Source organism: Rhincodon typus, chromosome 14, assembly GCF_021869965.1.
Source record: "Rhincodon typus isolate 14 chromosome 14, sRhiTyp1.1, whole genome shotgun sequence".
Taxonomy (NCBI): domain Eukaryota; kingdom Metazoa; phylum Chordata; class Chondrichthyes; order Orectolobiformes; family Rhincodontidae; genus Rhincodon; species Rhincodon typus.
In genome coordinates this window covers 68245576-68257017 of record NC_063345.1, presented here as the reverse complement: position 1 = coordinate 68257017, position 11442 = coordinate 68245576, and the positions used below count along the sequence as shown (strand labels likewise).

Genomic DNA, 11442 nt, shown 5'->3' with positions numbered 1-11442 from the left:
GTACCAGTGATGTCACTCAAAAGATACATGAGGGTCTGGAGAGAGATTGTTGCCAGCTAGGAAATAGACAGGCCTATGGAAGTGGTGATTTTCAGTTTATCCCTGGTGCCACACCTTAGGGTAGGAGGTTGATGCAGAGAGGAATGTGCATGGCTGGAGAGATGGTGCAAGAGGGAGAACTTTAGCTTCTGGGACACTGTGGTCAGTTGTGTAGAAGGCTGGACAGGTTGTATCAATGTCTTGACAGGGTGATTTGATAGTTTAACTTTGGGTAAGCACCAGAAGGGAAATAACTTGCAAGAGTACAGGAAAAACAGAAGAATGGGTCTACCTGAATTGCTCGTGTAGAGGGTTGACAAAGATTTGATGAGTTGAATGGACATTTTTTGTCCTGGAACCAATCTCCAAACAGGAATATCACTCACGGATTGTAATAACTGTAACTAGGTACACTGTAGGCCAGAAACCACAATGTGATCAATGTATCTGACTTTCTGGTTAGACACAGCATAGCTGGTTTCAGTGTGATGGACCAAAACAAAAAAAGACTATTCTTGAGACTTGATCTATGTGTGGTGTGTGTGTGTGTGTGTGTGTGTACATGCACATATGTGTTTGTACGTGCGTAAGTGTGTATTTTCATGTGTGTGTGTGTACATGCACATATGTGTTTGTATGTGTGCAAGTGTGTATTTTCATGTTGTGTGTGTGTGTGTGTCACTGCATGTGCACATATGCATGTGCGTCTCCATGTCTCTCTTCACCCTGGCTGACTGTACGTATTTGTGTAGCAGATTGCTTCAGCAATAAATTCGCCGGCACTGAGCTAAACCTCATGGATATCTCGATGACGGATGATTCTATATGTGAGCCAGTAAAAAATATTAAATACAAGAAATGTGAGTGGGAAGACGGCACGGGATATCCTGTCAATCTGTTTCGCTCTGTCCAGAAATCTCTGTCGGATGGACTCTGTGTCTCTGGGTAGGGGCGGTGGAGAGTTGAATGGGCTGATCCCGTCCAGCTCCACATTGTCCTTCATTGGCACACAATGCCCCAGGCCATAGCCATGGAAGTAGAAACGGCTGTCCCTCTGCTGGTCCTCTTCCTGCTGTTTGCAAACAAAGCAAGAAAAATCCATCAGGAGACTGACTCGGATTCATTCATCATCGTTCTGTACCAAACAAAGAGTAGGAACTTAATACCAGTTATAACCTCTTTCACTAAAGTGGACATTCAGTCGTAGGTTAGTCCTCTCTTTCTCCCTCTAAACCAGTCATTCTCTGTCTCTCTCTAGAATGGATACAGTCCCAGCACTGCCTTCTCTCTCCCTCTCTGGAGTGGTTCTTCACCCTGAATTTATCCTTTTCTCTCTCTCTCTCTCTCCCTTTCTCCATTCACTCAATCCTGACTTTATCTTCTCTCTCTCTCTCTCTTTAGGCTGTTGAATTAGTCCTGACTTTGTCCTCTCCCTCTTTAAGCTCATTACTACTCAGTCCTGACTTTGTCCTCCCCATCTCTCTTTAGACTGGTCATAGAGTCCTGTCTTTGTCCTTTATCTCTGGTGAGTTCAAACAGTCCTGTTTTTGGCTTTCTTTCAGACCATCCCCAAATGTTCATGGTGCATGAATTGCTTTTGAAGGTTGTTAACCAAAGCTAAGGAAATATGACTGTGTTACAGCAAATCTGGCATTAGTTGTGGACATAGAACTAATAATGTAGAAGCTCTGATGAAGAGTCATCAAGACGCGAAATGTTAGCTTGCTCTCTCTTCAAGGATGCTACCTGACCCGCTGAAATTTTCAGCATTTTTTGTTTTCAGTTTTAGAACTAATAATGTCCTTTTCAAATCCTTCCCCAGCCTATTCAATACAGTGAGTTGGTCTGTTTCCTGAGATGGTATGCTTTCATAGTTTCATAGCATGCACAACATGCAAAATATGCTCCAAGAGATCTTCTCTAAAGTCATGGTTACATCGTCCTTCTTTTTCATAAAGACAATGGATGATTTCGCAGTCACCGATGCACATCACAGACACAACACCATGAGTTTACCCTGAAGCCTAGGTTGCAGAACTGAGTCAGAGTCCCAAAGGTTGGCTCCCCGCTCCTCAGACCATACTCAGGCCCCAGCGAATCACCACTTTCGGTTCGGTGAACCAGTCCCTGCTGTAAACGCAGCCCAGTGGAAACAAAAGCAGAGAAAATGGCAGTGAAAACAACCAAATGGGACAATGCAAATTAGGCCACACAGCTCATTGAACATAGCTAAGTGAACTGCCTCTTAACCTGAAACACTAAAAGAGTGACATTTGCCTGCATCTTGTTTGATTCTTTTATGTAATAAACTTGCCGAGTCCAGGCAACATGGGGGCACACAACTTATATAGAGTGAGAGATAGTAGGAACTGCAGATGCTGGAGAATCTGAGATCACAAGGTGTAGAGCTGGATGAACACAGCAGGCCAAGCAGCATCAGTGGAGCAGGAAAGCTGGGGTCTAGGCCCGAAACGTCAGCTTTCCTGCTCCTCTGATGCTGCTCGACCTACTTATGTAGCGTATTTGTTCATGAACTGCTGATGAATCCATTCGCCACTGATCAGAGACCACACAAGAAGAAGTTCAAGGCCTGGCACTATGGAGAATTTCACTCATAACGGGTCAGATTCTGCTGAAAAAATAATGGTGCTTGAAAGAGGCAAGCTAGTAATGATGTGAAAATTGGCCAAAAACTTGCAGCGAGATAGACAATTACGACAAATTGCAGCTGATTTGAACTGTTCTGGCATTAGCTTCAGAGGGAAAAAAAAACGGCATCTCGTGTTTCACTTCATGGTGATTTTTGTGAAATTGCAGCATTTGTACTTTACTTATTGATTAATTGCACCACTGAAAGATAAATCTAGTAACTAACAGGGTAAATATTTTTTACTGTTTGAAGATTGTCTGTCTTTCCACCCAGAAAGTAAAAAGTTATAATGCTGGAGTCACAACTCCCCATCTTTTAAGTTGTATTATTATCCCAGAGTACAATGGAAGCTGGGACACTGAATAAATTTAAGGAGGAGATAGATTCTTAATTGGTAATCGGTTAAAGGAATGGGCAAGAAAGTGGAGTTGAGGCTGAGATGAGATCAGCTGTGATCATATTAAATGATGGAACAGGCTCAATGGGCTGAATTGTTTACTCCTGCTCCAGGTTTTTATGTTCTTATATTCTAAATTCAACTAGATTCAGTGCAACACAATCACAAAGGAACACTGACAGATATTGTGGTGAGTACATTGTCCTGTTGTTGAACAGTGCAGCAAGGTGTATTCAGTACCATGACTGGTGAACCCAAAGAAGGATCAACAAGATGGGCTGAATACTATCCTAATGGCAGCACAGATGGATTATGGATTTGTTCAGGAGTACATACTTATAAAATTAAAATGTCACTACTAATGACAATTACTTATAATTAGAACACCTTAAACATGTCCCAGTCCTTCACAACCTAAATCAAACAAAGTCTAACACCAAGCCAAATAACACAGTAGTAAGTGAGGTGATGTATAGATAGATTTTAAGGAGCTTCTTAAAGTAGGAGAGTGACATAGATGGAAGAAGAGGTTTCAGGAGGGAGTTCCAGAACTTAGGACTGAGACAGTTGAAGATACAGTTATATCAGGAATGTCTGAGTGACTAGTTACGGGAGGAGCACAAATTTCTCAGAGGGCTGTGGGGCTAGAGGAGATAGAGAGGCCATGGAGGGATAGGAAGAGCTTTTGCACTTCACCCAATAAAACATGCTAAAGAGTGGCACTAAGGAACAATCAAGAAATGTGAAGTAGAGAATGTTAGAGGATTTTGAAATATAGAAGTGAGAGGTCAAAGAAAACAAATTTTAGAAGGGAAACTACAAAGCGAAGCTGACTTATATTGGAGCGGGAAGTATGGGAATTAATGAAGTCCTGCCATGTTACTGTATATTTTGCTCAGAATAACATAATACTTGCAGCACTGCACCTTGTGCCTGATTGGTCTATGCTTGTATATATGCCCCACAAGAGCTTCCATTCCATCACACCCGACCGACATATCCATCTTGTCTTTTCTTGTTTTATGTGAGGGGCCAAATGACCTCCTTCTGTACTGTAACACACTGTGATTCCTGAAAGGCATCAAAGCTATTTCTTCAATGTCTCAATGTAGTGGAAAGTTCCACATTCTAGCCACTCTCTGGTGAAAAGGGATCTCCTGGAATTCTTATTCAAGTTAGGTGTTGACTGTTTCACGCTTACAGCCATTGACTTGGACTGTCACGACAACAGAAACCATTTTCTCCACTGCTATACCACACACACACACACACACACACACAAAAACGCTTTTCAAAACTTTGGTTAGGTCACCTCTCAGACTTCTAGTTTCTTTAAAAAAGAACTCAGCTTGTTCAATATTTCCTGATAATAGTAATATGGCCATTTTGGTATCCTGTCTGTGAATCCTCCTTGAACTTTCTCCAATCCCTCAATATCCTTTTTGTGATAGGGAGACCAAAACTGAGCTAAGTATTAAAAGTGTGGTCTAACCAAGGTTTAAACCTCTGTTTTTGAATTTTATTCCTTTAACCAGGAACAGCATGACTTGATGTTTTGATGGTCTCATTAACGTGAGTCACTTGTAGTCTGGAAGCTCAGTCACTGAATATATTTAACACTGAGATTGATAAAATTCCACAGATCAAAAACATCAAGTGACGTGGGGATACTGGTACTAAAGTACATCAGTCTTGATTTAATTGAATCTTACTGAAGGGCTTAAGTGGCCTGCTCTGGCTCCTATTTATGTGCATTTAGTGATTTGAGTACGTGGACTACTTTGCTCCACTAACCTATCAGGGATTTTATGATTGTAGGAGACTTTGCCTCAGTATCTTTACAGCTCCACCAAGCTGCCAATTACACACTTAACATCTTAAACAGACCAGACAGATGAGTACGTAGGGCTGTGAAGACCAAACAAGTCTAGAACCAACAACACAAACTCCCCCACCAACATCACGGATTGCACATCTCTGACTTACAATCTTTCTTCGCCTCTGCTTTTTCCGAAGTCGCATGAATTCCTTGTGCTGTCGAGATACAAAGTTGACCGCTGCGTATTCGAGTAGTGCAGCAAAGACATACAGGAGGCAGACAGCCATCCAAATGTCAATGGCTTTAACATAGGAGACCTGTCAGAATAAAGACTGCCATTATTCACAGCCAACCACAGCTTCGAAACAGAAAGCACTGAACAGCTAAACCAGGAGGAAGTGCTGAGTGCAACAGGGTCAGCAACATGTGTTCGAAGGATTTCTGATGCAGTTGTTCATCAGGATGTGCACTGAATGCATTTCTTTTTGTTTGTTTCCATGAATATTTTCCTGAATGAAGGAATCAACTCTTCCCAGACTTCAATCTCATCATCTGGAACCTCATACCACTCTCTTGGAGTGGCCATTTTGTAGACGTGGGCTAAAGCGATCTAGTTCATTAAAGACTATGCCATGCATCACCCAACCCCCTGAACCCACCAGACATGGGCATCAGATAACTCAAGTGCAGTCACAAGCTGAAAGTTTGATGTTATGAGCTATGATGCAGAAATGGCTGATTCCTCCATTCTCCCTGCTCTATTTCTCCTCTCTCCCATGCCCCATATTACTCACCAAGGTATTGCAACAGTTTTCAGTCCTCAAAACTATGTTACAGTGAAAAAGGTTTACGATGCTGTGCTGGAATGCTCAATTATCATTGCGGTTGTACTCACTAGTGTCAGTAGTGTGGGAGCGGGGCCAGGATGGTAAGGTGGGGGGGAGGGTTAGGATGTCAGTCTCTATGAATGGGCTCTGAGGATACCTGCTTATCTCTGTGTACATGTGTGAACATTGCATTTTTCCATCACACTTCAGGTAATGTAAACAATGCAGAGAGCAACTTTTGACCATCTTCCCCTGGGCAACTAACAAATATTTTATCTAAAACAATACAAAGCCAGGTTCAGGTGACACTTTAAGCAGCTTCCCTCAAGGAGTTGCAAAGAAAGCAATCCTCTCGATTATTTTCTTACTAATGTCCAAGTTTCATACTTCCCAAATGGTGTGGAGCGCGTGAGATGCATATGAGGGAATTAAGTTCAGTTCAATTAGCCTTGCCCTCACCAGATTAAACACACTCCCCAGTTTGAAGTACAACTGAAAATCTCATGGCACAAAGAGAACAGAAGGGACGGAAGCTTGTCAAGGATTGGGAGTGTCAGTGGATGCCGGAGGTGATGAGAAAATGTCCAAAGCAGGGAGCAGGGCACTTAGGATGATTCTAAACTGGTGGAGCTACAACACAAAATATAATAAACAGCAGAAGTTGCAAATGATCGACAGAGCTAAGCTATCCCACAGTCAATGGATCAGATTTAAGCTCTGCAGTTCAGCCACGTCCTGTCATAAATGATGGACAGAAATCTGCTAAATAACTTGCTGGAGGAGGCGGCTCCACAAATATCTGCAACCTCAATGATGAAAGGGAACAGCACATCAGTGCAAAAGATAACGTGATGTATTTGAATCTATCTTCAGCCAGAAATGCCGAGTGAATGTTCCATCTTGGCCTCCTCCACAAGGCTCCCAAGCATTACAGATGCCAGTCTTCAGCCAAATCAATTCACTCCACATGATATCAAGAAACAGTTGGAAGCACTGGATACTGCATAGGCTATGAGCCCTGACAACATTCCAACAATAGTGCTGAAGACTTATGTACCAAAACTTGCTGCTCCCCTAGCCAAGCTGTCCCAGCATGGCTACAACACTGGCATCTACCCAACAATGTGGAAAATTGCCCAGGTATGTCTTGTACATAAGAAACAGGACAAATCCAACACAGCCAATTACTGCCCCATCGGTCTACTCTCAAGCATTAGTAAAGTGATGGAAGGGGTTATCAAGTGACATTTAGTAATAATCTATTCAACAATCCTCAGTTTGCGGTCCGTAAGAACCACCTGACCTCATTACAGCCTTGGTTCAAACATGGACAAAAAAACTGAATTCCAGAGGTAAGGTGAGAGTGACAGCACTTGACATCAAGGCCACATTTGATTAAATATGGCACGGGAAACTGGGGTAAAATGGAGGTCAATAGAAGTCAGGGGATGCTGTGCACTAGTTGGAGCCATACATGGCATGTAGGAAGATGGTTGTGGTTGTTGGAGGTCAGTCATCACAGCTCCAGGACATCTCTGCAGGAGTTCCTCAGGGTCATGTCCTAGGCAAAACCATCTTCAGCTGCTTCACCAATGATCTTTCCTTCATCATAATGGTCAGAAGTGGGGATGTTCACTGATGATTGCACCATGTTCAGCTCCATTCATGACTCATCAAATACTGAAGCAGTCCATATTCAAATGCAACACAGTTGAACATTTCTGCTTTGCTGACAAGTGGCAAGTAATATCTGCACTTCACAAGTACTTGTCAATGATCAACTCCAAACAGAGAGAATTTAATCATCACACCTTGATATTCAATAGCATTTCCATATTGAACATACAGACACTATTAACATCCTGGGGGTTATCACTGCCTAAAACTAAACTGGACTAATCATACGAATAATGGTTACATGAACAGATCAGTGATTGGTAATTTGGAAGTGAGTATCCCACTTCCTGACTCCCAAGAATCTATCCACCACTTACATGGCCCAGAAGGTTGATGGAATACTTCCCACTTGCCTGGATGAGTGCAGCTCAAACAACACTCAAGAAGCTTGACACTTAAGTAGCTGCTTGATTGACACCACATCTACCAGCTTCAACACTCACTCCCTCCCTCCATAACCCAATGGTCAGCAGCAGTAGAATGAATTATCTACATGTTGCGCTGCACCAACTCACCAAGATTCCTTAGACAATCACTTCCATATAGAAGGACAAGGGCAGCAGATACATGGGAGCACTACCAACAGAAAGTGCCCCTCCAAACCACTCACCATCCTGGCTTGGAAAACTGTTTCTTCACTGTCGCTGGGTCAAAACCTGGAATTCCCTCCCAAACAGTATTGTGGGTCTACCTACAGCATATGGACTCAGCGGTTCAAGAAGGCAACTTACCACCACATTCTCGAGGGGCAATTAGGGATGGGGAGAAAATCTTGACCTAGTGAGAAATGGGCATATTGTATGAATTAATGAAAAGTTGCTAAAATCTAGGGTGAAAGAATGTCCTTCTTCGTAGCAATTCTCAATGATAGCTTGCCATTGTTGTCCCTTGAAATTTCTTCCCCTTACCCTTTCTTGAAAGATAAATTGGCAAAGGCATCCCCAAGACTACTTGAACAGTCAACATTAAATATAGTTCATAACTGTGCTGGAAAAGACGAAATCCTTGCATTTCTGCAGTGCTCTTTGTGACCTTGGGATGCTCCAAAGTACCCCATACCCAATGGACTGCTTTAGAAGTATAATCACTGCTGTAACATTGGAAGCATAGGAACGAATACAGAAATTGTTGGAAAAGCACAGCAGGTCTGGCAGCATCTGTGAAGAGAAATCAGAAATAAACGTTTCGGGGTGATGGGTCACTGGACCCAAAACATGAACTCTGATTTCTCTTCACAGATGCTGCCAGACCTGCAGAGCTTTTTCAAAAATTTCTGTTTTGTGTCTGATTTATACAGCACCTGCACTTCTTTTGGTTTTCAAACATAGGAACCAATTGGGGCACAGCAACATCCCAAACCAGGATGGTGAATAATAAAAGCAGTTTGTAGATTTCGCTTGGCTTTGTACTGACCTTTGGAAGTGAGGCTCTGGAGCCTGAGCTCTGTGTTGTCATAGTGAGGACTGTGGTGATCCCAAGGCCAACCCGTGCTGGTGCAGCATCCATGTTGATCCAGAAGGATACCCAGGACAGGATGACAATGAGAAGACTGGGAATGTACATCTGAATGAGGTAATAACCCATCTGCCTCTCCAAGTGGAACTTGACCTCAATACAAGTGAATGTGCCTGAATTGCACAAAGAAACAGAAAAAAACGAGGACTGAAGTACATTCAAGGGTGAGATAAACAGATTTTTAATCAGTAAGGAAATCAGGGCTTATCAGGAAAAGCGAATTGAGGATTATCAGATGATTCATGATCTCAGTGAATGGCAGAGCAGTCTCAATTGGCTCAATGGCCTGTTTCTGCTCCTGTTTCTTATAGTGTCAGGAAACACCACTTAATACCGATATGATTCAGCTCACAGCAACATGCTACGCTGTTAATGTCTGATGCAGGTCAGTGATTAAAACCACAGATGACTCACGTGGCCCCTCAACACACCTCTTCATCCCAGCCAACTATATGCCCAGATTTTGCCTGCATTTTAAGCTGTCTGCAATAGTTCCATAATAAACATTGAACTATTAGTCTGTGGAATTTGTCGTGGAAACTAGCATGCCATCAATCAGCCAAACTAAGTAGCCTGTCACAGTTCAAGTTCACCTGAGAATCAATATCCTAGAGATTTGACTACAAGAAACTTCACAGTCATCTGAAAATACTTTGCTTTGTAAAGTCCTTACTTTAAAATACCAAAACCATCAAACAAATTATAGGTCTGCCACATGGGACAGTGGAGACCATAAGTTAGGGATTGAAATAGTGGAACAGCAATCTTTGTTTTAATCAGCAACTTATGAACTGGCACTCTCGATAAACCAGCAAAAATTGTATTCCTGAAATACTGGACGTTTATTGTATTATTGCGATCTCCTTGATGTCCAAGTAGTCAGTTGAGGGCACAATTGAGAAGACTCCTTGCTAGTAAGTTTTATTTAAGGCAAAATTGCATTGTTATTTGAATGATTTATGCTATAAATAAAGTCCAATAATAATGTGTATACACCCTGCATTACATTTCTATTATTTAGTGTGTGTTTTTACATTGAATATGTGGACCTCTTAATCAATCAGAATATTTGATCAACTGGTATACTCCTGGTTCTACAGATGCTAGTTAATAAAATGTTTGCTGTACGTTCTGTAAAATTATAATCTGTCCACTTGTACCTAACTTTTGTGTGTATGAGTAGGTATGACAGAATGGGTGAATGAGATACTAAATTGAATTTGCAGTAAGTGTGAGCATAAGCTTCTTTCATTTTTAAACTCACAAATGCTTGCCACTGAAAAATTATTTAATTGCAATCCATGCTACAAGGTAAGAACAGATGAACCTCTGTCATGCAAAGCATACTGATCATGGACTATAAAAGGTACATGTACTTTATGTCTAAGTTTTATAATTGCATGGGATAGGCTAGATGGAGCAAAGGTCTTCATTTATGTCCAGCACCAGCCTTACGTAAGGTGGGACCATCCTTTCACAGTGGTGCTCAGCTCAGCTCTGGAGACATCATCTATGGTTAAGAGCAGTTTAAGGGCCATGATCTGCTCACCTGTGTTGTAGTACTTGGTGCAATATCCCAGGTCTTTCTCATCATTCAGGATAAACTGCGGTAGTGTTAAACCCTCTGCTACCTGGACCGACTCCTTCCCAAGCCACTGGAATATCAAATCATTCATTGTGTAACCAACTGCAGTGAGACAGATAGACAAAGAGAGAGAGGGTGAATAAAATGCCAGGCGCAACTGCTGGTCAAAATATGACAAAATAAGTGGCAGAGGGCCTGAGAGCATACAGTTTCTAGACAAATCCATGCAGAGATGACAGTAGTTTCTGGATGTCTAGGAACTTCTATTTACAGATTTTATAGAATTCTTTAAAATGTCTGTACCATCATTCCAGCTGAGGTTCTAGTTGATGCCTGTTTACTTTGGTTTGAGTCAACACCTAGGCTTAACCAATCCAGCACAGTAAGCATAGATTAGTTACCAGACTCACATATTGAAGCACAGAACAATTGAACCGTATTGAGGGTTGTCAACCAGGAAGTGGAGTACTCACAGCTTTCTAATTGCATGGCACATGTCTGGACATCCATGGGGAAATTCTTCAGGTCCATGGGACACGAGAGGATTAATGTAAGCCTACAAGGCAACAGAAAACAAGTCACTGCATCTGAAGGTTTGGTTTCCTGTTAAGTTAACATCACAGTGACTCCTCAGGTCAATAAATGAGGACAGAACCATTTGTGGTACCAGCGGTGAAAGGTCAGGGGGTAGACTGTGGGATTGCCTTCAGTCTCTGCAGAAGGGCTTGTAGGATACAAGAATGTGTTCAAACAGAAAGAAGTTGCATTACTTGCGCTTTTCATAGCCTAAGAATGTCCAAAAGCAGTGTATAATCAAAGTATTTTTTCTCAACTGAAAGAAGGATGACATCTGATTGTTGTTGCTGTGTTGCCATGGTCTTACCAGACCATAGGACTGCTCTCTCATTAGAGAAAGACAACTGGTGGTGGTTT

The 11442-nt window shown here is 42.1% G+C and overlaps 1 pseudogene; it reads right to left on the bottom strand.

Moving 5' to 3' along the window:
- Positions 1-826: 826 nt before the first annotated feature.
- The window catches only part of LOC109910690, a 57599-nt pseudogene continuing 46983 nt past the window's right edge, over positions 827-11442 (bottom strand).